Genomic DNA, 26747 nt, shown 5'->3' on the forward strand with positions numbered 1-26747 from the left:
AACGGGCAGTCAACAGGGCTGTCCCTATCACCGTTGCTTTTCACCTTGGTGATTGAGCCGCTGGCGGAGGCAATATGTCGGGATCCCAATACATCTGCTCCAGAAGTGTGGACAAAGTCACATAACATTGCACTGTATGCAGATGATGTTCTTGTCTTTTTCTCAAACCCAATAGTTCTGGCGCCTCATCTGATATAATGCATTAATTCGTTTGGCGGCTTCTCAGGTTACAAGATCAGTTTTGCAAAATCGGAGACCATGTCCATGGGTGATCTCCCGAAAATGACTGGTCCTGAGGACGAATCTGGATTTCTGCTTTAAATGGTCGCAGGAAAGTTTTCTCTACATAGGTATATTCATTACTCCCATCTTTGATCAACTATTTAAAACTAATTTTGCCCATTTATTCGACAGAATCTAACAAGACCGTCTAAGATGGGAGGCCTTCCGATCTCCGATCTATTACGTCAGATAGCCCTCATTAAAATGAATATTCTCTCCTGCCTGCTGTATCCTATGCGAATGCTTCCTTTGATCTTTACATTTAGTAGACTGAACGGCCGGTTCAGTTCTTTCATCTGCATCGCAAGCAACCCCTTTTAAACTAACTAAATTGCAACTACTCCACAGACTGGGAGAAGTGGACCTCCCAGATATTGAAAACTATGAATTAAGCTTGTTGCTATCTTACATGAATGACTGGGCTTTGGGGGGACCCTCACTCACTATGGTTAGACATTGAAGCTTCTCAAGCAAGATGCCCCCTTACTAGTTTGCTGTTCTTGGACAAAATGAGGACAGTTAAGGAATATTGCCATAGCCCAATAGTTACTAATACTGTTAAGGTGCGGAGGGCAATGCGTCAGAGTGGGGCAATATTGCCAAAACATTTTTTACACCCATGGTTAGTATGCCAGGTTTTCAGCTGGGGATGATGGACTCTGGGTTTAAGCTATGGGCAGCTAGGAACATGTCTTGCCTGGGTGACATATTTGAGGGGGATATACTGATGTCTTTTGACCAGTTGGCTCGGAAATAAGAGTTGCCCATTTGGGACCTTTTCCATTTTTTTCAAATTAGAAATTTCATACAAAAAGAGACCACACTTCTGATTGGGGTGGCATGGTGGCTCAGTGGTTAACACTACTGCCTCATAGCGCCAGGCACCTGGGTTCGATTCCCACGACTGTCTGTTTGTAGAGTTTGCACATTCTCCCCTTGTCTGCATGGGTTTCGTCCAGATGCTCCTGTTTCCTCCCATAGTCCAAAGATGTGCAGGGCAGGTGAATTGGTCATGCTAAGTTGCCCATAATGTTAGGTGCATTAGTCAAGGGTAAATGTAGGTGAATGGGTCTGAGTGGGTTACTCTTCGGAGAGTCGGTGTGGACTTGTTGGGACAAGTGGCCTGTTTTCATACTGTTGAGAATCTAATCTAATCTGACATGGAGAAGAGAGTGCTCAGTGCTAAGAATACACTTTCTGTCAGCAATGTCTATCATCTATTGGGAAAGGGCCCCTCAATCAAGTCCGAGCGGCTCTGTAAGGTATAGGTGAGGGCGTTGGATGTTGAGATCTCTTCTGAAGTATGTGGATATCTCGATTTGCAATAGGACCCACGCCTTGCAATTGAAGTTTCTTCATAGAGTCCACTTGGCTGCAGACGGTTCTCAAAATTTATAGTGGGAGTATCTCCAATGTGTCCTAAATACAAAATGAGTGCAGGTACACTTACTCATTGTCTCTGGTCCTGGCACAAGCTGCAGGCATACTGGAACGCTGTGGTAGGTGAAATAGAGAGGATCTTGGAGACAGAGGTGGAGATGGATCCAGTATCTCTTCTTGGCCTAGCTAATCTATTTCCATCTGATGCGCACAGAAAAAGGCTTTTCAGTATCCTCACGTTTTGTGCAAGAAAGAACATTCTGTTAGGGCGGGTTTCTGAAAACACCCTGGGATTGTCAGACTGGCAGTAAACTAGTCATGGAACACATCGCTTTGGACTTTCTTACAAGTATGGTGCACCATAAAACTGAGAATTTCTATAAGACATGGCAACCCTTTTTGGACTACTTGGGTACAGATTTATCTACCATACTAATAAAGGCCTTTATATAGCCGTGACGATTCTGTTTAATGAATCTGGTATACAGCGAGGAAGAATTACAAACACATGAAAATGTATAAATTTGTGCTCTCGATGGTCAAGGGCTATTTCTTTGTTTCACTGAGCGGTATTATTACTGACATGATTTATTAGATATTAGTTATTATTTTTATGTAATTAGTGGGTTTCTTTGTACTGTTTTGTTTTGTATTTCTTGTGATATTCAAAAAAGTTTTTTTTTCAATTAAAAAAATATAAAAAGAAGAAACGCATCACATTCTTAAGGGGCATGACAGGGTAGATGCTGAAAGAATGTTTCCTCCCATGGGAAAGCCTTGGACGAGAGAGCGTAGCCTCAGAGTAAAGGGACGCCAATTTACGACGCAGCTGAGGAGGACTTTCTTCTGTCAAAGGAATCAAAGTCTTTGGAACTCTGCCACACAGAGTTGTGGGGGCACAGTTTTTGTGTATATTAAGGCCAAGATTGATGGATTCTTGATTAGTAGGGAAAACTGAGGGTTATGGGGCAAAGGCAGGAAAGTTGCCATGTGGAATATTAGACCAGCTGTGATCACATTGAACGGCAGAGCAAGCACAGGGTGTCGAACTGCTCACTGCAGTTCCTCTTTATGGTTTTACTTCATTGTCTAGGCCATAGAGGTTGCAAAGTTTTTCTTAAGCAAGGCTATTTTTGATTTATGAAAAATATTGTGCTGTATGTCTCTATGAATCTATATAATGAGCTACTAACACATCAATCCATATTTTCCAAATATAACTGTACATATTTCATTATTACAGTTAAACTACAATGTATTTAAAATGAAAGAAATTTGATCTTTTTAATCTTTTCTCAGTATGGAACTTGATACTGCAGGCTGTGCATTAATCCGGTGTGTATCCTGAGAAGGCAACTATGTTGGAGTCTTTCACATGCTCATTGGATCAGGCAGACTCAAAATTTGCATTTGATGGAATGCATCAGTATAGGTGAATTTATAAAGATGGAAGTAGAGCCAAATAGGAAAGCCGCTTTCATAGCTGCTTTGCAAATGGTATTGAGCTTTTCAGTGTCCGTGAGACTCCAGAAATGCGGTAGATTGCCTTGATGTTAAATTAATGCCATTTTGTTGCCTGACAATCTCCATTTCCAAAGTGACACAGTCAAAGTTAAACAGCTCAATAATTTGTTCCAGAATGTCACTGACATACACCTTCATAAAAGGATTTGAAGTTAACATTATGCAGGGCTCCAGCTGCACAAAATAATTAAACCTGAACTCCTTTTGACAAATACATTGGTTTCCTGACGAGGATCCATGTCCAGGATCTCAACAGCAACTTCAATTTCTGCCAGTATTTGGAGCACTGAAGGGAAATGTTGCATTTTTGTTTTCAGGGCTGGTCTGTACCAGAACATTAAGTTTCAACTTGAAAGCTTTCAATACACTAATCATGCTGATAATAAACTTCTGTTTCCCTTGCAATTTGCAGCTCAAGGCATTCAATTTATCTGTATCTGTTAAAAATGCCAAATCAAGCAGTCATGCACTGTTTGATAACTGGGTGGTATTCCTGGTTTCTTGACTCCATGAAGGCTTTGGTTTCTGATAAAAGTGAAAGAAACTGACAATTTTTGTCTGCTAAGCCAATGGATTTCAGTGTGCAACAAAACATTGCCAAATTCAGATGACCGTTCGTTAAGAAAAGACTTGGAACTTTGTGTTGCTTGTCCTTTTCACAAATTGAATTAATAATTCTAACAACAGGGGACATTACGTGATCAAACCCCATTACTTTGTCACAAATTGCCTGTTGATAAATTATAGTTCAAGGAAGAAGGAATATCAGGGTCTGCTTTACACTATGCAATGAAATCGGCATGATGCCCAATTATAGCTGGCATGCCTTTGGTTGTAATTGCCACTAACTTCTGCAGTGGCACAGTTGTTTTTGCAGAAATAATTCTTGACCTCATTGTGTACATCAGCTTCTCTGTTTGTGGATTTCAGAGGTAACAATATGAAGAATTCCTATTTGAGTGGTGGAATCTGCAAACACCATTCAAATTAACAGTATGAGTTGGGCAATATCGTTCTGTCAATCAGTTCATCACATTAAATTGAAAATCACTTAACATTAACTTAAATCTCTGTAACTATTCTGTCACATTGACTGATAATGCAGATAATCTGCTTGCTGTGGTGTTTGCTCCTAACTGCACATCTGAAATAGAAAACATACATTTCAGGGTTGTCTTCAGAATTTCAAAATGAATACTCAGTCAACTGAAACATTGCGCACTTCATGATCACTGTCTGAAAATTGTACCTTGTTCTTGATTAAATAATGAAAAGCTTTGAAGGATGCCTCTTGTCATATTAGCTTTCTTTGGGAGGTTTGGTAAGAAAAAAATTGCTGTCTCTCCACCACATTTGCCAGAGGCTATTGCTAAATTATTTCCAATGGCTTGTTGTCAGCTTCCTTTACTAAGAGCTTACCAAAGAGCTGCATGAAGAGTCTTGTGATCTCAAAGCCAAAATGAATGTCTCATGCTGGATATTAGAATAATTGGATTGCACTTGTGATAGACTTTTGGATTTAAATGCAATGGGTTTTCCATCTTTATGCACGCTCCTTATTTTCTTTCGGAGATGCATTAATTTCTAAGACCATCTCCTTGGGTCATAGCATTGTAGAAATGTCACTCCTGACAATGCATATTTAAATTTGTTAAACATGTATTGGTGGTCCTCCTGCTGTACATATCCTTCCATACATGTTCCCTTAACAGCTGTAAGTGACAATGCTCTGCTGGCAAATGGGGGAATGCATGGTGTTAAACAGTTGGAGAATCCAAGACATCTCTGCAAGTCCTTTGCTTTTACCCTGGGGAGTAGATATATGCTGTGTATCTTTGAGCTTGCCTGGGTCAGGATGGATCCCAGAAATAGAGCTGAGAAATTTAACCTCATCCAAATTCACCTCCCATTTCTTGCTGTTGAAGACAAGTCCTTCACAACAAACCGTTGCCAATGAAATTTTGGTCAAAAATTTCTTTGATATTGCTGATGATATTGTCTATCACCATGATCTATTCACACCCAGGAACATTTCATGCTTCTGTCCATATACTGCTGAAAAGGATCCTAACTAATGATAAGCTAAATGGTAAACCCTGGAACTAGTACCTTCCAAAGAGGTTTCTTGAAAAGTATTAATTCCTTGAGATTGCTCTGCCAAATGAGCAGGCCAGTATCTGTTTTCCATCCAACTTGAAGAAAAACCTGGCTCCTGTAAATTTGAGATTCAGTCCGATAAATGTAATCTTCTGTGGGCACTTCTCGAAGCATATCTGGATTGTGACATTTTTCAGAATGCACAGGACACAGCTATACCAACTAGTGTGTTCCTGCACACAACAGTATGTTGTTATGCTCCAGATCATTTAGCTGTCTCTCAAGCTTCTCCTAAAAATGTGCATAGTGCACCAAAGAGGCTTAATTAATGAAAGTTGCAAATCCCTGAATTGTGATACACATCAGCTTTGCAGGTTCCTATAATGTTGACACTGGGTGGATCAGTTGCAGTTAGTGTACTGACTCTGCTACAATTCATGCATTGTTAAATCTTGTGTATGGTCATTATGTTGAGTTCCATACACACTTGTAACCCTGCTACTGCTGGTATTCTTACACCTACCAATAGGACACTTGTAGTTTCCATGCAGAGTGGGTGCTCTTTCATTGAATGAGTGATTATTTATAACTAATTAGTTTGGTTGTTTGTTGTATTATTAACTCCAGCAGTCCAGATATGTTTCCTGAAGGAATTTGCCTGGTAAGATGTTTGTTTTCATTCCCATGTCAACTGTGAATATTTACTGCTTTTCTTTGACTTTATCAAACTGATCAGTTGATTCTTGTAGCTGTGTCTGTAAGCTATCAGCTCCATCTGGTGTATTCTGAAGTTCACCCATATACTTCCAGCGTGTTCCACAGCTTGTTTCTAGTTCTGCATAGATAAATATAAGAAATCTTTTTAAAAGCCTAAAATTCAGGCTGGGGAATTTGCTAGTCGTTATCTGATGTTCCCTAGCTTTTACAGACGCTCCCAAATTATTTGCAGATTTGTAACTTCTCTTTGGAGAGAATCAGCAATACAGCTTTTTTTTCTTTTATTTTCTTCCTGCCTTTTTGTAGTTCATGTTTTTGATATACTCATCTTAGTGGCACTGATTTCCTGATTCATGTAATTTTATGTTGGAATTACATTTAAAGATCTCTCAATGACTATGCAGCTTTTCTGCTAGATTTAAAATAAAGTTGTTGCCCAGTCAGCAACAATCCCACAAATTGGGTTTTCACTGTTTGTACAAAATACTGTCTGAAGAGGGACTCAGTGCCTGCATTGCACTAAATCTTGTCTGTGACTTCTGTCTTCAGATACCCACCTCTGCCACCATGTTGCATTTCTGGTTATTCAGGCTAGCCAATTTCACAAACAGGAGAGATAATCTCAGTAGATTTGATTTATTTGAAGACTCTAACTGATATTACAGGCTGGCTTAAAAGACAAACCTCCTCTAGGGAATCAACAACCATCACTCATGGCCGCAGCTGTAAGACCTATGCCATCAACTGGCTACTGATTTGTTTATATACTATTTCCTTGATCATTTGTATATTCTAAGTGCTTTGATTTTCAGATGCTAAGAAGAGGAATCTGACCAAAATTAAATCTCCAAATGTGCACATTTCTGTTCATTAGTCCAAAAATGCCAAACTTTCTTCTCATGGGATCTTGGTATCACTAGCAAAACTACTATTTGTTTATTCCTAATTGCCCTTGATAAGCTGGTATTGAGTATCCTTTATAAATTGCTGCAATCTGTGACATGGACATATTCACCATACTACTAAGGGAGTTTCAGGATTTTGATCCTGCAACAGTGATTAAATAGTGGTATATTTCCAAGTCAAACTACTATTTGATTTCAAGGGGAACTTGCAGGTGTTGGTGGTGGCACCATGCACCTGTGTCTTGCTAAGCAGTAGAATTTGCAGGTTTGGAAGGATGGATTTTCATGTTGGGGACACAGGGAGGTGTGCTGAATATGCTGCTGTAGCTTTGGTTCAAGTGATAGTTTGCCCTACAGCTGAACTGAGGCAGCGTGTAGGAAGAGTTCCGCAAGTAAAAGAAATTATGTATGAAACTTTACCTCTGGTATTCTGACTTTTGACTTGTGATTAGATTACATTACATTACATTACAGTGTGGAAACAGGCCCTTCGGCCCAACAAGTCCACACAGACCCGCCGAAGCGTAACCCACCCAGACCCCTACAGTTACCCCTTACCTAACACTACGGGCAATTTAGCATGGCCAATTCACCTGACCTGCACATCTTTGGGCTGTGGGAGGAAACCGGAGCACCCGGAGGAAACCCATGCAGACACGGGGAGAATGTGCAAACTCACACAGTTAGTCGCCTGAGGCGGGAATTGAACCCGGGTCTCTGGCGCTGTGAGGCAGCAGTGCTAACCACTGTGCCACCGTGCCGAAAGCTACGGTGCAGCTGCTGTGATGGTTTGACATAAGCAAGAATGGCGTTGCTAATGTTATTGAGATACTCAAGATGCAAACTGGAGCAGACTTGTAACCTGGCTACTGGCACAGGAAGTTCTCAGGTTGACATGATCTTTGTTGTACTGAATCCATGAGCATCTTGCAGTCTTCCAAAAAGGACAGCATGAGCTCGGAAACTTCAAAGCCTTTGATTAGGACACACAGGGTTGAACATTGGCGGTTTCTATTCTTATAAGTTTACTAGTAGTTTCTTTCCTACACATGTTTATTAAATGTGACTCATGCTGAGGAACAGAATATTTCTAGTTTGCATCCATAAAACAATTTGTGAATAAATTTATTGATTTCCATCGAAATACTCAACACCGTGTGGGTGGCCCAAAAATGTGCAGGTCAGGTGAATTGGCCATGCTAAATTGCCCGTAGTGTTAGGTAAGGAGTAAATGTAGGGGTATGGGTGGGTTGTGCTTCGGCGGGGCAGTGTGGACTTGTTGGGCCGAAGGGCCTGTTTCCACACTGTAAGTAATCTAATCTACTCAGTTATTTCTGATTTTCTGATCTCCTTAAGTAAATTTATTCACTGTTGTTATGTAACTAGGTGGTCTTCAAAAACAAGATTCAAACTGGAATGACTTTTTCTCTCAGGAAAATAATGTAAGCTTTTACTGTCGTAATTCCTAACTTTGCTGTATTTGATGTTAAGTTTACTAAATGTGTATGGTGCTTTGACGAATGGATTTTCTGTTGTGGGGTGCCCTCTAGTGGAAAGACAGAAGGCTGGCTCAAATTGGAACTTTTGGCTATGCCTTGCTGGTGTACAGTTATGTATACTTTCTAACAGTTTAAAAGAGACAGATGCAATCATACTGTTCAAAATTCCTAATTTTGTACTACATTTATGGATCTTCATCTAGTTTACCTTTAGAAATGTAAAATGTAAAATTATTTACATGCTGCAATTCAAGCAGGCAAAAATCCAAAGATCTGATTTTAACCTTGGGCTCTTTAAGCAGTGATACTTACATTGGAATAATTCTGATTTGTTCAAAGTCTGTTGAAACTGTTTTCCAACTTAAAATAATGTGCATAGTGTAACTAGGTTGTTTGGGGTGTGTTTCCTATTTTGCACAGTTCTATTGCATTTCTGCAATGAAAGCAGGATGTGTTGTTGGCATATGCTTAGTCATAGGTTTCCTTATTGTATAATAAGCTGCAGCTAAAAAAGCAAACAGATTGGTACTTTGTAAACATTGTGGTTGGCAGACGGGGCTTTTGTGGTTGTAAAGGTTATATTGAGTATCTCTAGCCTGCTGAAAACAATTTCTAATACTGTAACTTAATGTCGATAGCCAGTTAAAGCTGGTATCTACATGTCATTTTAAGTCAGTTGTTGCAGTGTTAAAAGGGAGAATTAACAGTAAATATAATCTTTCACCTTTACAAACGTTAGCCCATCTTTTTGCTCTGATTCTGCAAATTTAACACAAATGGAATTGGAATTCTCTTGAATTTCTTAAAGATTTTCCATTCTTGCATTTAGAATTATCCACATGGATTAAATGCTGCTATTTCAGTAATCTTGTCCTTCTGACAAGGTGAGATGTTTTGGCAGCCTCTCAGAGTTTTAATAACTTAAGACACAGTAGATCTCAAAACGCATCTATCTTGTCCTTTGAAAGTTTTAGATGCTATCTACAGCAATCACATCTCTCTTCCCCTATATAAGAGTATTTAAAACTTTGTTACAGTGGAATGTCTCATTCTTTGAGTGACCTTTTTAAAATTGCTGTCACAGTTCTTCATTCTGTGGCTGGAGCTTGAAATTTAACTAAAACCTCCATGGCAGCCACATTCAAAGTGATCTAAGATTTATTTCCTAATTCACTACTTGCTCTTAATTGGAAACCAAGTACACCCATTTATGGTTTTTATGCATATAGAATTACAGGAAGCTAATACATTTACTGTATAAACTCATCTAAAGGTCAATCTCATGCTAAAATCAACCATGTGACTTTTGACCTAAAAAAAACCCACAGATGTTTTATATATATATATATGTTGACTCTAGTTTCTCAGGATCAAATTCATTATGATTATTAATTACTTACTGGCAATTACTATGTTTCATTAATTTGAAAGGTACCTGTGGGAATTTTAGATTTTCCATCTGTCAATTCAAGCTCCCAGCTAATTGACAAGACTAATACATACCACATGATACTATCACAATTGCTTTTGAGAAAGAATAACCTGTAGCAGCTCAGTTTAAGCGAAAGTTATAGCATTTTCCAAGGTAAGTAATTATGCAACAGCAATAGAAACTAACATTTCCGAAAAATAGTTGGAGACTAGAAGATATCCAATAAACTAGAAAAGCTACAGTAAACATAAATGGGCCAGCAGAAGTAAACAGTGGTATCACCTTAAGATCATAAAATATATATGCAGAAATAAGCCTTTTGGCCCATCAAGCCATTCGATCATGACTGATATGTTTCTCAGCCTCATTGTCTTGCCTTCTCTCTACAGCCTTTGAACCCCTTACTAGTCAAGAACCTAACTATCTTTGTCTCAATGACTTTGCTTCTGTGGCAGTGAATTCCACAGATTAGCCACATCTGGCTGAAGGAATTCCTCTGAAGGATTGTTCTCTTCACTCTTAAGCTGTGCTCTCAGGTCCAAGTCTCTCCGATGAACAAGAACATTTTCTCCACATCCACCCGATCCAGGCCTCTCTCTATTCTGCAAGTTTCAGTGAGAGTGCTCCACATCCTTCTAAACTCCATTGCATATAGTCCCAGAGTTCTTAACTGTTTCTCAAATAACAAGCCCTTCCTTCATAGGTTTATTCTTGTTAACCTTCTGTGGACCCCCTCCATGGCCAGCTCATCCTTCCTTAGATATGGGGCCCAAAACTGCTCACAATATTCCAAATGCTACCTGATCAGAGCTTTATGCAGCCTCAGCAGTACATCTTGGTCTTGTATTCTAGCCTTCACAAAGTAATGCTAACATGGCAGTTAGGAGGACAAGTGTCAACTGGACCTGCATATTAATCTTAGAAACCTGAACTAGGAGACCCAAGGTGTCTCTGCTTCAGATTTCAAAGCTTCACACCCAGCATTTAGAAAATAGTCTATGCCTTTATTCTTCCTACCAAAGTATACAACATCACACTTGCCCACATTGTATTCTATCTGCCATTTCTTTGCCCACTCTTCAAGCTTGTCTAAGTCCTTCTGCAGATTCCCCACTTCAACATTACTTGTCCCTCTAACATTGGGGCATCTGCAAACTTAGCAACAATCCCCTCAGTTATTTTGTCCAGATTGTTAATGTATAATGTGAATAGTGGTGGTCTCAATACTGATCCCTGCAGAACTCCATTAGTCACGAGCTACCATCCCTTTATCACAACTGTCTTCTGTCAGTCAGGCAGTCCTCTATCCATACCATTGCCTTGCCCTGAACACCATGAGCTCTTACCTTATTTTGTAGCCATCTGTGCAGCACTTTATCAAAGGCCTTCTGGAAATCTGAATTGATCATTTTCAAATACAAAATTCTGCCTAAATAGAAAAGTGTTCTCATCTCTGTTCATGAATAGATGAATGTGCTTGCAAAAATTGGGTCAGAGAAGTATGGAACTTGAGGGCAGGAGGACTGAGCAAAGAAACATTTTGCTTTTCTGGCGTATGTTCAGATCTCGCCTGTCAATAATGAAGTCCCGAATGGGAGATTAATTGATGCCAACATGGCAGATATTCCCCACGTGTTCATATAAGTTTTGTTCAGCTTTTGGATGTGTGCATAGCTAAACTTCAAGGGTAGTATCTGAAAGAAAGTTTGAACATTGAAAGTGAACATTTACTGAATGCAAAGGAAATCAAAGCCCTCATTAGCAGCATGTATCATTAAATTAAATGCATGGAATGACCTCAATTCCAACATGGTCAACAAAAAAAAGTCTAAAATGTGCAATACTGAATACACTTGCCGATAGCTAGAATAGTTAATGGCAGTGTCAAGTTTACGGGTACAGTCAATGGTGAAGAAGACAAGATCCATACAAAATAAAAGCTGCTGAATTATTTATGAAGAATTTCAATGTGATGTGTAGTATTTAATTCATTATCATATATCTGCAGTTATATGCATCGTTTACAGCGTTTTGATACGAATTCTTTATTATTTGTTGAATTTTCCATGACAATGGCTATTTTTGGACCCAAATCCAGCTTGAGTTTGAACTTGTCAAAAATATATTTGTATAAAATATCAAAAAAAATTAACTTACATGAAGATAAAAGATAATTAAGTCAAGGTGAGAATGTTTATGGATCTGTGCTTATCTACATTGTCTGAGAGATTAGTTGAAATGGGTAGCCTCACTTTTAAAAAGTACTTGGATGAGCACATGAAATGTCATAACATTCGAGGCTATGGGGGCCTGGTATGGTAAAGTGGGTCTAATGTAGTTTTAGCAATACCAATATGATGAGTCAAAGGGCCTTCTGTGCGATTCAATGATTCGTAAAGTATGGAAATGCTGTCTGCATTATGTTGAATTTATTACTGGCAGAAAACATTAATGGCCTACATTATCTTAAATAGTTGAGTGATCAAGTCCTAATTTCTGTACCATTTAGAATAAGAACAGTGCCAAGTCCAATTCTAACTATTTCAACTAGTGTAGCTATAGGAACAGTACCATTGCAGAGCCTCGAAATACTGAAGGGAAAATCATTGCGTTCCCACCTAATTTCTCCCCAGTAGTTTCCTCTTGCCTCCATTTTGGAAATGCATTTACATGAAGCTGGAAATGGGGGAGAACTGATCAACCTCAATAACGCTAATCTCCATTATCAATTAGACCAATCAATTAAATGTGAAAACATTGCCATTTGGATGAGGTTATAAAGGGCAGCTTCTGCCTTTGAGACTTTTAACACCCATATTTTCTCCAAGGAGGAAAATCCCTGTTATATACTATATGGCAGCTTGACTTTAGGTGATTTTGATAAACTAAAGCTTTGAAATGTGACGTTGAAGAGGCCAGTATTTTCTATCCCCTCCACTGGTGAGTAGATCTTCAGCAGAAAGCTTTTGTGATTCAAAGTTGATTGAAATAGCTTTAAAAGTTATGATTCAAAGCATTTATTTTAAGAATAAGTTCATCCAGAATTGAACATTTGGTCTAAGACCTTCAGTTTATCAAAACTATTATTTCATGATTTTTAATTGTAATTTATTACAATAAGAGACAAATTTGCGTTTATACCATGAAAAGCTTTCTCTGAGAAGAGCAATTGTTACCTTAGATGTGTACCTTAGAGGAACTGTTGGGCCTTGATGATTCAGGCTGCATACTCTGCCCATTATCTAACACAATGATAGAGAAGGTGAAAGAGTTGTGATATATGGTGTAAATATAAGTAGAATCTTGGTGCTGATTTGTCAGGCCATTATATATGCAATATGTCATCATTTTTATTGCTTTATTGGTTAATGAGGACATGTTTACATATGCGGCTGATTGAATGGTAGTCTATTTCTTGAGTAAGGGTAACCAGATGTCACTGATGAGAAAGCCATTCTGGTGGGGAATGGTGTGGTTGACAGATCCCTGTAGCCTCCCTGAAATGTCTTGTATCCCAACATGTGATAGGAAAATTTTAGAGTTGAATCATTGGATATGGTTGTTAAGTTGGCCTGCTTTTACACGAGATTTCTTGTGCTATTCACTGTTTTTTTGAAGTAGATTTGATGTTCCTTGAGTCTAATGTATAGCCTATGGCCACTTTGCACAGCAGGTTTGAGTTTGATAGACTTCATCTAAGACATTCAACTCTATTCTTCACATACCCACAAGCAAAGTTAATAAAAAACCTTATAATAAACTAGCAATTTACTGTATGTCACGCAATAATGGACTTGCATTACCAGGGTGAATTTAAACTCCACTGTCCAGGAAGGAACTCCACATGTCTGAAAACATTGATGAAAGAAAGATATGACATACCTGTGGAGCATGCGAACTCTTGCACTGACTCAGAAGTAGGGACATTACTATTTTGCCACAAAAGCCCAGAACTCCACCTTTGTACTTGTCTACATACATTTACCAACAGTTCAATTTTATAAATGCTTAGGAATGATACTATGGACAATGTAAATCAATTGCAGGCTGGTGTAAAACGTATCTAAGACATTCATAATATCCATTCTTTCTCTTTCCCTCTCTCTCTATCTCGATCTCACTTTGTGGTATCAAATAGCAGTAATGTGACAGTACTTTCTTCAGGAAAGTTCTCATCACTTCTCTCTGGGGTCATATGGGACCTTGAAGTAACTTTGGGATTGTGAAACAAAAACTGGATTAAATTTACTTGAAATGTCAGCCAGAATATTTTAATGGTTTGAAAAATCTTGGAATAAAAATCAGATGGATGACTTTTTTTATGCATAGGCATAGCCAGCAAGAATATGCATGTATAATAATTCTTCCTGCAATGAAATCAACAAAATACATTCACTGTTATTTTGAATAACTGACCTTTGAGTATGTTTCCTGTCAAAGCTTGATTTCATTTGTGACTTAAAATTCCACCCAAACGTGAATATTAAATCTTCTTTACTACAGTTCTGATGTAATAACTTCCAAAAATCTACTCATGGTTTTGCTATTTATGTGAACACACCGCAGCATCCTTCATATAGACGCAACTCTTTTTAGCAAGGTTGTTTTTATTGCTGTTGTGCAAGGATTATAATTGGTAATTGAGATCTCTACTTCAAAACATTGAGATATTGAATAACAACATTTTTAAGTGTGCTGGATTAAATGAGTATTTGTAGCTTAGTTACATTCATACTGCTTTCAGAGCAAGTTGGCCCTGTGAACTAAGAAAGGTAGTTATGATGTCACAAACCAATACTGGATCTTTGAATGATCTGCGACATGTAAATTAGTGAATGAGTATAGTGCTTTTCAAAGTTTTGCAATTATTATCTGCTATAAATTTCTTTGGCGTGAAATTAAAATGAAACCTATTGCTTGTTGCATGTAAACAATAATAGTTTGCTATGATTTGCAAAGTAATTTGCCATGAGTCACAATCCATGTATACATATTTGTGAAGGATGCAGTCAGCAGTATAAAGTCATAGAGTAACACAGGATGGAAACAGATCCTTTGTCCAACTTGTCCATGCCGACCAGGTCTCCCAAACTAAACTAGCCCCATTTGCCTTCTGCTTGTAAAGCTAAGAATATAATGTCCAACGTTAGATGTGATCTCATAATTGGGCAAAATTGGACTGTCCCAAGAGTATTAAGAATCATACCAAAAACCAATTTAAGATCATCAGTCAGGCTCACAATATGGCTCACTTGCACTGGCTAGAAGCTACATTTATTCATATGCAGGGATATGTCCTATGTAGGAGAAAGGAATTTGACTAGGCATTGTGCCTTTTCAACTTAAAAGCTAGAATGGGCACTTTTCCATTGTGGTTTCCCTATAGCATTACTCGACCAAGAGGCACTTGCCAGCCAATCAGCACTCTATTTCTTGGGCAGAACAAATTGTCTGCTTGTTTTGAAGTTTGGTATTCTTGCATTTGTCCTGATTTGTGGAAGATGAAAAGCTTCGGTAACATGCTTCCCTTTTTCAACAGCTCCATTCAGCAAACTGTAAAAAGTTATTTAAACAGCTTTGTAATTTATGATCTGGCACCAGAAAATGGCTCTGGAAGCAACCAAAGTAAGGAATTTAAAAATCTGGAAGGATTCAGTAATGCTAACCTCTATCAATTTGATTTGTGTGCAATTCTAGTCCCACAGTATGTGTTTTACTTAATTTTATTTGCGATGTGGGGGTGGGGCAGTCCTAAAGACGTGCAGCATGGAAACAGATCCTTCGGTCCAACTCATCCAGGCTGACCAGATATCTTAACCTAATCTAGTCCACCTGCCAGCATCCGGCCCATATCCCTCCAAACCCTTCCTATTCATATACCCATCCAGATATCTTTTAAATGTTGCAATTGTACCAGTCTCCACCACATCCTCTGGCAGCTCATTCCATACACGTACCACCCTCAGCATCGAAAAAGTTGCCTCTCAAGTCTCTCTTATATCTCTCCCCTCTCATCCTAAACCTATGCGGCACAGTGGTTAGCACTGCTGCCTCACAGCGCCAGAGACAAGGGTTCAATTCCCGCCTCAGGCGACTGTCTGTGTGGAGTTTGCACGTTCTCCCCGTGTCTGCGTGGGTTTCCTCCGGGTGCTCCGGTTTCCTCCCACAGTCCAAAGATGTGCAGGTCAGGTGAATTGGCCATGCTAAATTGCCCGTAGTGTTAGGTAAGGGGTACATGTAGGGGTATGGGTGGGTTGCGCTTCATCGGGTCTGTGTGGACTTGTTGGGCCGAAGGGCCTGTTTCCACACTGTAAGAAATCTAATCTAATCTAATCTAATCTATGCCGTCCAGTTCTGGACTCCCCCATCCCAGGAAAGAGACTTTGTCTACTTATCCTATCCATCCATGTCCCTCGTAATTTTATAAACCTTTTTAAGGTCACCCCTCAGTCTCCAACGCTCCAGGGAAAACAGCCCCAGCCTATTCAACCTCTCCCAGTAGCTCAAATCCTCCAACCCTGGCAACATCCTTGTAAACATTTTTTGAACTCTTTCAAGTTTCGCAACATTCTTCCAATAGGAAGGAGGCCAGATTTGCACGCAATATTCCAAAAGTGGCCTAACCAATGTCCTGTACAGCCACAACATGACCTCCCAACACCTGTACACAATTCTTCTTTATTGTATAAAATGTGAGTACCAGCATTGGTTCATAAAAGTATTTGTCCATTCAAGGCCAGTGCTTCACAAGAGAATATTGTCTGTCATTGAAGGTATCTCAACAAATACAATGGCAGTCATTTTACGAGATAGAAAATGGGATGGGCTAATAAACATGTTTCAGAGGTAGCATGTTTCCATGGAAGAGTGTATAAGTGTGAAGATTATACACCAGATATTCTTATAATTACATCTCATTTAATTTCCCCCAATAAAATACTGAGACTGGTAATGACATAGTAACTATGAAATGTAAAATGGTACTTTACTATTTTTATTGGAATATAAAGCATTTTGAATTAAATTAGTTAAGTAATTTTTTTTTAAAAATCCATGCAGTTTTGTAAACTGATTTGTTGCTGTCATTCATATAAACCAAAAAGGGTCCATGCAAAATGATGTAACTTCTGAATCAAACTGAATTGAGCTATGAAACTGTCATCTGCTTTGTTAGATATTAATTGACTGTGAAATGTACAGTGAAACCACTTTAAAAAATGTTGAATAAATTTGTAAAATACTAAAGATTACTTGTTGCTAAGGGAGGTAGTAATCTAGAGCAGGAAATGCACTGTTGTATTACTACCTTGTGTTTATTTAAATATTGTATAAAGCATTGGGAATTTAATAGCAAATAATACATTTGTTGACATCACGTCAGTTCAAGTCTCCTGATTGATTGACTAGTTTGCTTACTGTAACTTCTCTTACCTCAAGTGCTGATCAAATTTTCCCCATTAGTATTAGATATAGAATTATAGATATGTGCATATGTAGGGTGTTTTTCTGTTTATGTGCAAATGTTGCAATTTGGTATCTTTCAAACCCGTTAAACAGTTTTTAGCTTCAACGAGGTAAAAGCAATGACTGCAGATGCTGGAAACCAGATTCTGTATCCAGAATCCAGTTTTTAGCTTCAGGCAGTCTCTGAATACTGGTGCTTTCTTGTTTTGCAACACAAGCCTGTGTGCTTCATTTAGCTCAGCCCGATTTGAAAATTCATTTAGTTTTGCACCCACCCACCTACCTATCTGCTTGCTGTATGTTATTTGGGAGCAATGGCAGTTTATAGCAATTTGGATTTTGCAATGATAGTTTAGTTCTTTGACACACCGTTTATCTTCTGTGGCACAGTTAATTTGAACCAGCAGAGATGGTTCAAACAGTTGGTGGCAGAATCAAGAATTGTTATGGTCAGGAACAATGCCAATGTGCCTGCACCAGTCCTCCAATGAGCATTATGAATTAGTGCCATTCTCCTGCGTTTCCCCATACTCTTGCATATTGGTTTTATCCATTGACCTGGTAGGAGGCCAGTTAGCTCAGTTGGCTGTACAGGTGGTTGTGCAGAGTAATGCCAATTCCTGCACTGGCTAAGGTTACCATAAAGAAGTCTGCTTTTCAATCTCTCCCCTGAAGTATGGTGACTCTCTGGTTTCATCATCACATTCCAGTGAGAGCGATCTATGCATTGATAGAACTATGGCAGCTTTACCTTTCACCTTGTCTCAGTTCTGTCACAAGATATGACACTGCAAGTAATATAGACAAAGTAAAGGCTTTGAGTATTTTTAAATAAAGTTGTCAAGAATATTAATAATGTATGAATGTCAGCAACTGATTAAAAGTTTCTTAAAATTGTCAAAATTTCTGAAGTATATCAAAAACTGACTGCATTGGGGATTATTTCATGGCCCAGGTTAGCACATCTGATGAGGTGTTTGGTCCTGCAGGAAAGATGTTAGCACTTATTGAGGTTTCCCTAAGGTCATGGAACATGACAAGTAGTTAATCACTGATTATTTATTAAAGCAAATTCTCAAACTTGGTCTTGGAGTAAATAAATTGATTTAAGGCTATACAGTAATAGCTTGAACTTGATGCCATGTTGATTTCAGCATGATTAGAATTATTGCTAATTGTTGTGGTTCTGTTCGCAAGCTGGGAATTTGTGTTGCAGACGTTTCGTTCCCCTGTCTAGGTGACATCCTCAGTGCTTGGGAGCCTCCTGTGAAGCGCTTCTGTGATGTTTCCTCTGGTATTTATAGTGATTTGTATCTGCCACTTCTGGTTGTCAGTTCCAGCTGTCCGCTGCAGTGGCTGGTATAGTGGGTCCAGGTCGATGTGCTTATTGATTGAATCTGTGGATGAGTGCCATGCCTCTAGGAATTCTCTGGCTGTTCTCTGTTTGGCTTGTCCTATAATAGTAGTGTTGTCCCAGTCGAACTCATGTTGCTTGTCATCTGAGTGTGTGGCTACTAAGGATGGCTGGTCATGTTGTTTCGTGGCTAGTTGGTGTTCATGGATGCGGATCGTTAGCTGTTTGTCCTATGTAGTGTTTTGTGCAGTCCTTGCATGGGATTTTGTACATCAAAAACATTTCTGAACTGACAGCCAGACTACTGCAGCCACTAGGACTCATAACAGCACACAAACCAACAGCCACTCTCAGACAACAACTCACCAGGACAAAGGACCTGATACCCAGCATGAGCAAAACCAATGTAGTGTACAGGAAGACAGCTAATGATCTGCATCCATGAATATCAACTAGCCACGAAACGACATGACCAGCTATCCTTAGTAGCCACACACTCAGATGACAAGCAACATGAGTTTGACTGGGACAACACTACTATTATAGGACAAGCCAAACAGAGAACAGCCAGGGAATTCCTAGAGGCATGGCACTCATCCACAGATTCAATCAATAAGCACATCGACCTGGACCCAATATACCGGCCACTGCAGCGGACAGCTGGAACTGACAACCGGAAGCGGCAGAGACAAATCACTATAAATGCCGGAGGAAACATCACAGAAGCGCTTCACAGGAGGCTCCCAAGCACTGAGGATGTCACCTAGACAGGGGACGAAACGTCTGCAACACAAATTCCCAGCTCGGTGAACAGAACCACAACAATGAGCACCCGAGCTACAAATCTTCTCCCAAATTTTTGCTAATTGCTATTCTGGCACTGGTTGAACGCTATGCACTGTACTGTTTCAAAAAAAGTGAAATTATGTTTTGCTTTCTGAATTGATTTGTGATTTGTATGTGGGAACATTAGTGACGTCTATTTTTTGAGAGAGAGGCTGGCCGTGAAAGTTGGGTTATCTCGCTTCTCAAGCCTGATGTCTTTATACAGTTTAGAAAAAGATTAAACCTGTTTTAAGTTATTTTGAATAAAACCATGCAAAGTTGGCATTTGTGTTCATTTGCAATATTTTGCTCATAGGCAGCCACAGTCAGATCATTAGAGGGTGGGGAATTTTCCGGGGTTATTTTGATTAAGCAGAGATGTGTTTTTTTCATTGGTTAAGTAGTGCACCAGTCTCACCTCTTGTTAAAGGCCTAAAATTGCAGTTAAAATGTGGGAATGTTTCAGTTCATACAGATGTTTTTTGTAACTCACTTGAATAGATTGGTTAGTGTTGTATCTAAATGTCTGTACTGATTGCATAACTCAGATTACTTTCAAACCAAGCCTTGGTTTGAGGTTGCATCAATCTATTTAGTACGTTATTGTAAGATGGAGAATACCGGTAAGCAGTGAGAAGTCCTGATATTCCAGTCGAATATTGTGGTATGGCAGCAATTGAACATAAATCAAATGACTTGATTGAAGGAGCCTGCTATCTGTTAGAGTAATTGGAAATGTAAGTATTTTATAGATTAAGAATTGTGTCATCAGTAATTAGGCTTATTTCAAGTGAATTTTGATCTCTTTATTTCACTGTGATAAGAAAGGTCCAATTTCACTGATTAAAGAGAAAGGCTTTCGTGGGATATGCTTAATTTCATAGAACCAGGACAACTTGCACACCTTAATTTGAAAATGTGGGGAAGTGTGCTCACGTTTTTTTTTAACCCAACATGGTGGTTAATTTCTGTGGATCTCAAGATGAATAATGTCCCTGGGGTTTAAAATAATATTTTGCATGAAATTAAGGGTATATTATTCCTATCATGAAGAATGAAGAACTTCCAATCTGTGTGTCAAAAATGTGCCTTCGATGATCAGAAAAATCAATAACTGAGTTTTGTTTTTGCCTCAATAATTTATGGACAATGTGTCTCAGTTTATACTTTGCTCTTCCCAAAGCTTCTGGATCTACCTATCCACTACTGGGCTCTGGACTTTGGGACTGCTTAATAGCAGAGTCAGCTGAGATCAGCTGTCTACTCGTGGATTTCATCCAGCTACAGCCACATTTATGATTTAAGATGTTTTAATGTTGTTTCTTCCCTATCTTCAGTTTATGACTACTATGTCTATAACCTCATTTCTGGCATGCCGATGTAACCCAGTCCTTTAACTGTACACCACAATTTTTACTCAACTTCCAAATCTCCCCTTTGCTCCAGTTCTCACCTATGCTTGAAACACTACCAACCACTCTATTGAAGAAGTTTTCCTCCTCTCTCTAAAGGATGCCTGCCTTGAAGAAGTTTTCCTCCTCTCTCTACTTTAACCCTACTGCGAATCCTCTTGCAAGGATGCCTGCCTTGAAGAAGTTTTCCTCCTCTCTCTACAAGAATCTCACGGAGTCCCTCTCCCACTGCAACTCTATGCTACTTTCTCCCCACCCCCACCCTCCTCTCACTTATCTCTCCACCCTTCAGGCTCTCTGCCTGTATTACTGATGAAGGGCTTTTGCCCGAAACGTCGATTTTACTGCTCCTCGGATGCTGCCTGAACTGCTGTGCTTTTCCAGCACCACTCTAATCTATACTCATCATCCTGCTGCCTCCATCTCCCCAGCTGCCCCAAAGTCATCCAAACAAGGTAATGTCCTTGCTTAGCTCATCATTGTTTCAAGTAGTAAGCCTGACTGTCAAATACAACATCCTTTCTGTTCCAAGGACACCATCTCTCGAATGCCCATGAATTAACAGTGACAATTCCGCTTGACACTCCTCTTTAGAATGTCTGATCATTTGCATTCTTAACGTGGATGATCAAATTGGACAATTTTGGCTTTATAAATTGACTTCTTGATGGCAACCAGTACTTCTCAAAATTCTTCCCCACTGTTACCTCATCTTAACGTTTAAGAATTAATGTGGGTGGTGAGAAGGGTGCAGGTAGAGAATTGTTGAGCTGGCGCGAGTGATTTTGTCCAAAATTAATTTGAAGACTGTGGGGTTTTGGAGCTAAGAATCTCACATGCATTGTAATCAAGCTTTTTGCCAATCCCACCAGAACCTCTGTTTAACAGTAATCATTAATGACATTCCTGATGAAGGCTTATGCCAAAACAGCAACTCTCCTGCTTCTCCGTTGCTGCCTGATCTGCTGTGCTTTTTCCAGCGCCACACTTTTTGTCTCTGACTCTCCAGCATCTGCAGGCCTCACTTTCTCCTAATAATGATTAATGCCACAGGTTGGGAATCCTGACCTGTTCCTTAAAAGAAGTTTCCATATCTTGGTACTGCTTTTTACCAAGTGCATTGCAGTAACTTAACCTCTTCCAGCTAAGCTTGTAGTTGATCGGCCACCTAATTCTTTTCCTGGCTTCTTGTATCTCCTTTAAAATCTGCCTCGCACCTATCCAACCAAGATTTTCAGAGCCATTTTCTTCCTTCTGTGAGTCAGCACTGAGATTCATTCTCTGTGATTTCTCACTTATCTCAGTACTTTTATCCTTTGTATCCTGTAAAGTTTTGAGCATTCTCGCACTTTAAATATCAATTTTAAATTCAAATCCTCACTTTCAAATCTTCCCATATCCTTACTCTTCCCTATTTCTGAAGCCACCGTCTACATCCCTCAATTTCTGATGTCTCGCATATTGCAATTTTAATTGGTGCATTAAGGATTGTCAGCATTTCAGCGATGAAGACCTCTCACTTTGGATTTCCTACCAGAAATTGCTCTGCTGCCTCAAGTCCATGTGACATCATTTTGAGTGTGCTTGATGCAAAAGTGATGTTGTCAGCCCTCGCAAGATCAGGCACCATTTTAACAAAAGCTCTCAATCTTTGTTTATCTTTGTGAAGACAGTCAATGTTTTCATAATCATCTGCCAAGCTAACCTTAATCTTCTCTGAGCAACCAACTGTCTCCAGAAAAGCTGGATTCTTCAGTTTCTGTCTTTTTCTTTAACAACAGGTATGAGGAGTTTGTGGATGTTAATTTTTTTTTAAAATAGTAACCATGGTTGCTATCTCACCTTCTTGCCATCTTGCCTAATTAGCAAGCTTAGCAAAACCCTGACTCTCTCTAGCTTTCATTATTTTTCTTCATTTTGCCTCTGTGATGGCGAAGTGGCAATATCAGAGGGCGAGTAATCCTCAACTCCAGATAAATGTTCTGGGATTGTGGGAAATGATAATTTGAATTCAGTAAAAATAATCTGGATAATAATAGGTTAGCCAAAAGCAAACACTGTCAATTGCCATTAAAACCTATCAGGTTCATTTTAGGGAAGGAAATTTGCCATCCTTGTCTAGTCTGGCCTACATGCGACTCCTGACCCACAGAAATGTGTTTGGCTCATAACTAAGGGATGGGTGATAAATGTTGACCTAGTCAGTGATGCCCATGTTTAATGAACTAAACTTTTAAAAATTCACCTCTTTCAAGCTCATAGGATATTTTTTGACATTAATTATAATAAAAGTTCAGTTTCCTACGCTAGCTGTGAGCCTACATTCTATAAGAATCAGTTCACAGGTTCAGCTAGCATTTTTTCCTTCCTATTAATAGACCTGGATTCAGTCCAGTTTGAACAGGTAGATACACTGTGCTTATTTTGTACATCTAAACCAAGTTACTTTTGCTTAGTTGCTTGTTTTCATATATTCAAATCCTCAGATACTGGTTCACCAAATATACAGATGAACCTCTTATAAAATAATTATCCAGTTTATCGCACCTTGTTGATATTTGCTGAGTGAAGAGAAAGAAGAAATGTTTTAAGTTAGAGCATAGAATGCTTTTGTTCCAAGGAACAGTATTTTCAGAAACCATTGCATCAGGAAAAGTGGATAACTATATGCTGAAGGCAAAGCACTGTAAGAAGTCAGCAGCAAAATTTTAGAATTGTGTTGGATTGTCCAAACTAAACGCTGAAGTAGACACGAGAGTTAAATGACTCCAAAGTTCAATGTTTTTGTCTATTTTGTTGTGTCTAAGATTTTTGTATGGTTTGCCAGTCAACTGTAATCAGTATTTAAAAACATAATTGTCAGCTGTAGCACGTGCACTTAAGAAATATGAGCTGTGACCTTTTTGTCTTCCTATCCATGTATTTTATACAAAGCCTGTCATCAGGAGTTTGATCTTCATCCAGCAGTTGTATGGAATATATTCACTTTATACGTACTATGCTTAAAAAGAGAGTTTGCAGCATTTTAGTATCTCTTGACCTTTGATTAATCGCCCCACCCATGTAGTGATGTAGAAATGTGCAAATTCTGCATTTTTCTAATGTGGAGTGTGATGCAGTAATTCCTCATTTAAAAGTTGTAGTTTTCATTCCTGAGAGTCATAACTTTAAGGGAAATGACTTTAAGGGGAATCATATCTTCCCATTAAAAGCTGTAGTTAGTTTTGTCAGGTCTTCCTCATTAGAAAAACTGCATTAAAACACTATGTTCCTTAAGTTAAAATACTTTGCTGAATTCTTATGTTGGTTAATGGAATTACTTTTAAAATTGAATTGAAAAATATAAAGAAATACTGTAACTTTCTACTTGCAATATCTCCCACTCATTGACAAATCCTGCCTACTGCCAATCATGTTTCCTGATCCTCCTCCTCATTATCCTACTGTCTGACGCTTCAGATCACTGTAAACCTTACCATCCACAGACAACCTGGTTCCTGACAACCCTTGCACCCTAATCCGTCTATTGTTGCCAACCCTAAAACAAGGCTGTCCAGCTCCCTAACGCACATTCTTCCTGCTCACCCTTTGACCTGCAGCCTTTACCTCACTTATCCTCTGCCAGGCCTGACTTAACTTCACGCCAATCCTTTCTCTCGCCAGACCTCCTATTGGCTGACTATCCTACTTGGTTTTTTTTCATTCTGAACCCTCATTGTGAGTGAATACCCTGAAAATGAGCAGTGAGAAGCAGAAGCAACAGCTTTAGCTATTGAAGCTTGCAGCCAGGGATCAGCAGCAGGAGCAGTGAGCAGGAGAATTAAAAAATAAAATTGGAAATTTGACACTGTTCAGACTCAATTTTACAAGCCCAGAGCTTCTGTTCAGATCTGGACCATTTTTCTTTATTCATTTTGTAGATTGCGGGCGTCACTGGCTGAGCCAGCATTTATTGCCCATTCCTAGTTGCCCTTGAGAAGGTGGTGGTGAGCTGCTGCCTTGAGCCACTGCCGTCCACCTGCTGTAGGTTGACCCATAATGCTATTAGAGTGGGAATTCCAGGATTTTGACCCAGTGATAGCAAAGGGACGGCAATATATTTACAGGTCAGGATGGTGAGTGACTTGGAGGGGAACTTGAAAGTGGTGGTGTTTCCATATATCTGCTTTCCTTGTCCTTCTAGATGGAAGTGATTGTGGTTTGGAAGGTCCCATCTGAGGATCTTTGGTGAATTTCTGCAGTACATCTTGTAAGTAGTGCACATTGCTGATACTGACCGTTGGTAGTGGAGGGATGCTTGTTGATGTAGTACCAATCATGCAGGCTGCTTTGTCCTGGATGGTGTCAAGCTTCTTGAGCATTGCTGGGTCTGCACTCATCCAGGCAAGCGAGAAGTATTCCATCACACTACTGACTTGTGCCTTGTCGATCGTGGACAGAGTTTGGAGAGTCACGAGGTGAGTTACTCGCAACAGTATTCCTAGCTTCTGACATGCTCTTGTAGCCACTGTGTTTATGTGGTGAGTCCACTTGCATTTCTAGTCAATATAACCCCCAGGATGTTGATAATGGGAGATTTAGTGATGGTAAAACCGTTTAATGCCATGGGGTGGTGTTGAGATTGTCTCTTATTCATGATGGTCATAGCCTGACATTTGTATGGCACAAATGTTACTTGCCACTTGTCAGCGCAAGCCTGGATATTGTCCAGATCCTATTGCATTTGAACATGGACTGCTTCAGTATCTGAGGAGTCACGAATCGTGCTGAACATTCTGCAGTCATCAGCAAACACCTGCACTTCTGTCCTTATGTTGGAGTGAAGGTCATTGATGAAGAAGCTGAATGTTGTTGGACCAAGGACATTACTCTGAGGATCTCCTGCAGAGATGTCCTGGAACTGGGATGACTGACCTCCAACAATCACGACCATCTTCTTACGTGTCAGCTTTGACTCCAATCACCAGACAATTTGCCCCTTGATGCCCATTGATTCCAGTTTTGCTTGGGTTACTTGATACCACACTCGGTCAACTTGATGTCGAGGGCTGCCACTCTCACCTCATCTCTGGAATTCAGCTCTTTTGTCCATGTTTGGACCAAGGCTGTAATGATGTCAGGAGCTGAGTGGCCCTGCCAGAACCCAAACTGGGCATCACTGAGCAGGTTATTGCTGATTTGGGGATGCAAGTTCAGGAGAGGCGAATAGAGAGGATGAGATTTTGACAGCTTGTACATCACAGAAGTAGGAAAGATCATAAGTTTGAGGGTCAACAGCAATTGGGTGGGTTAGTGAGCGGGAGAGGTTATTCCAAAATGGCGTTGATCAGCTCTCACAGCCCTGCATCAGACTCTCTGGAATGTTTTTTAAATTACATAATGCTAAACATGAATACATGTCTCATTAACTGATGTTAAAATGAAGCAATTGAATAGAACAAATGTGGACTTTGCTGTTGTACACATAGAGCAATGTCGTGTTTGATTCAGGTAATTTTATATAAATGAGTAATTTTATACTTCAGCTTGAGACCAGTTAAAAAGTTTGTTTCCTTTGCTATAATTCTAGAGGGAGTTTTGTTTGGTTGGTTTTATCAATAACATTGCAGCACTTTGATTTGTTTGTTTTATTTGGAAAGCTATAAAAGCTGCATTTACTTTTGGAGTAAATTTAAGAAATGCATTGAAGCATCACAATTCCAAAGCATCAATATACTGGAAAACACACATTTGCTCAATTACATCCATTTGTTTCAGAAGGTTTTAAAATGCTATATTGCAAATTATTTGAAATTTTTGTCTTTTGGAAAATTGCACTTTATCATTTACCTTAAATTGTAGTAAATTTAAAACCGA

The 26747-nt window shown here is 39.3% G+C and overlaps 1 protein-coding gene across 9 annotated transcripts in view; it reads left to right on the plus strand.

The window, feature by feature from the left end:
* The window catches only part of hdac4 (histone deacetylase 4), a 492096-nt gene that overhangs the window by 223547 nt on the left and 241802 nt on the right, over window positions 1–26747 (plus strand). The window lies entirely within an intron of this gene.

Source organism: Chiloscyllium plagiosum, chromosome 7 (assembly GCF_004010195.1).
Source record: "Chiloscyllium plagiosum isolate BGI_BamShark_2017 chromosome 7, ASM401019v2, whole genome shotgun sequence".
NCBI lineage: Eukaryota > Metazoa > Chordata > Chondrichthyes > Orectolobiformes > Hemiscylliidae > Chiloscyllium > Chiloscyllium plagiosum.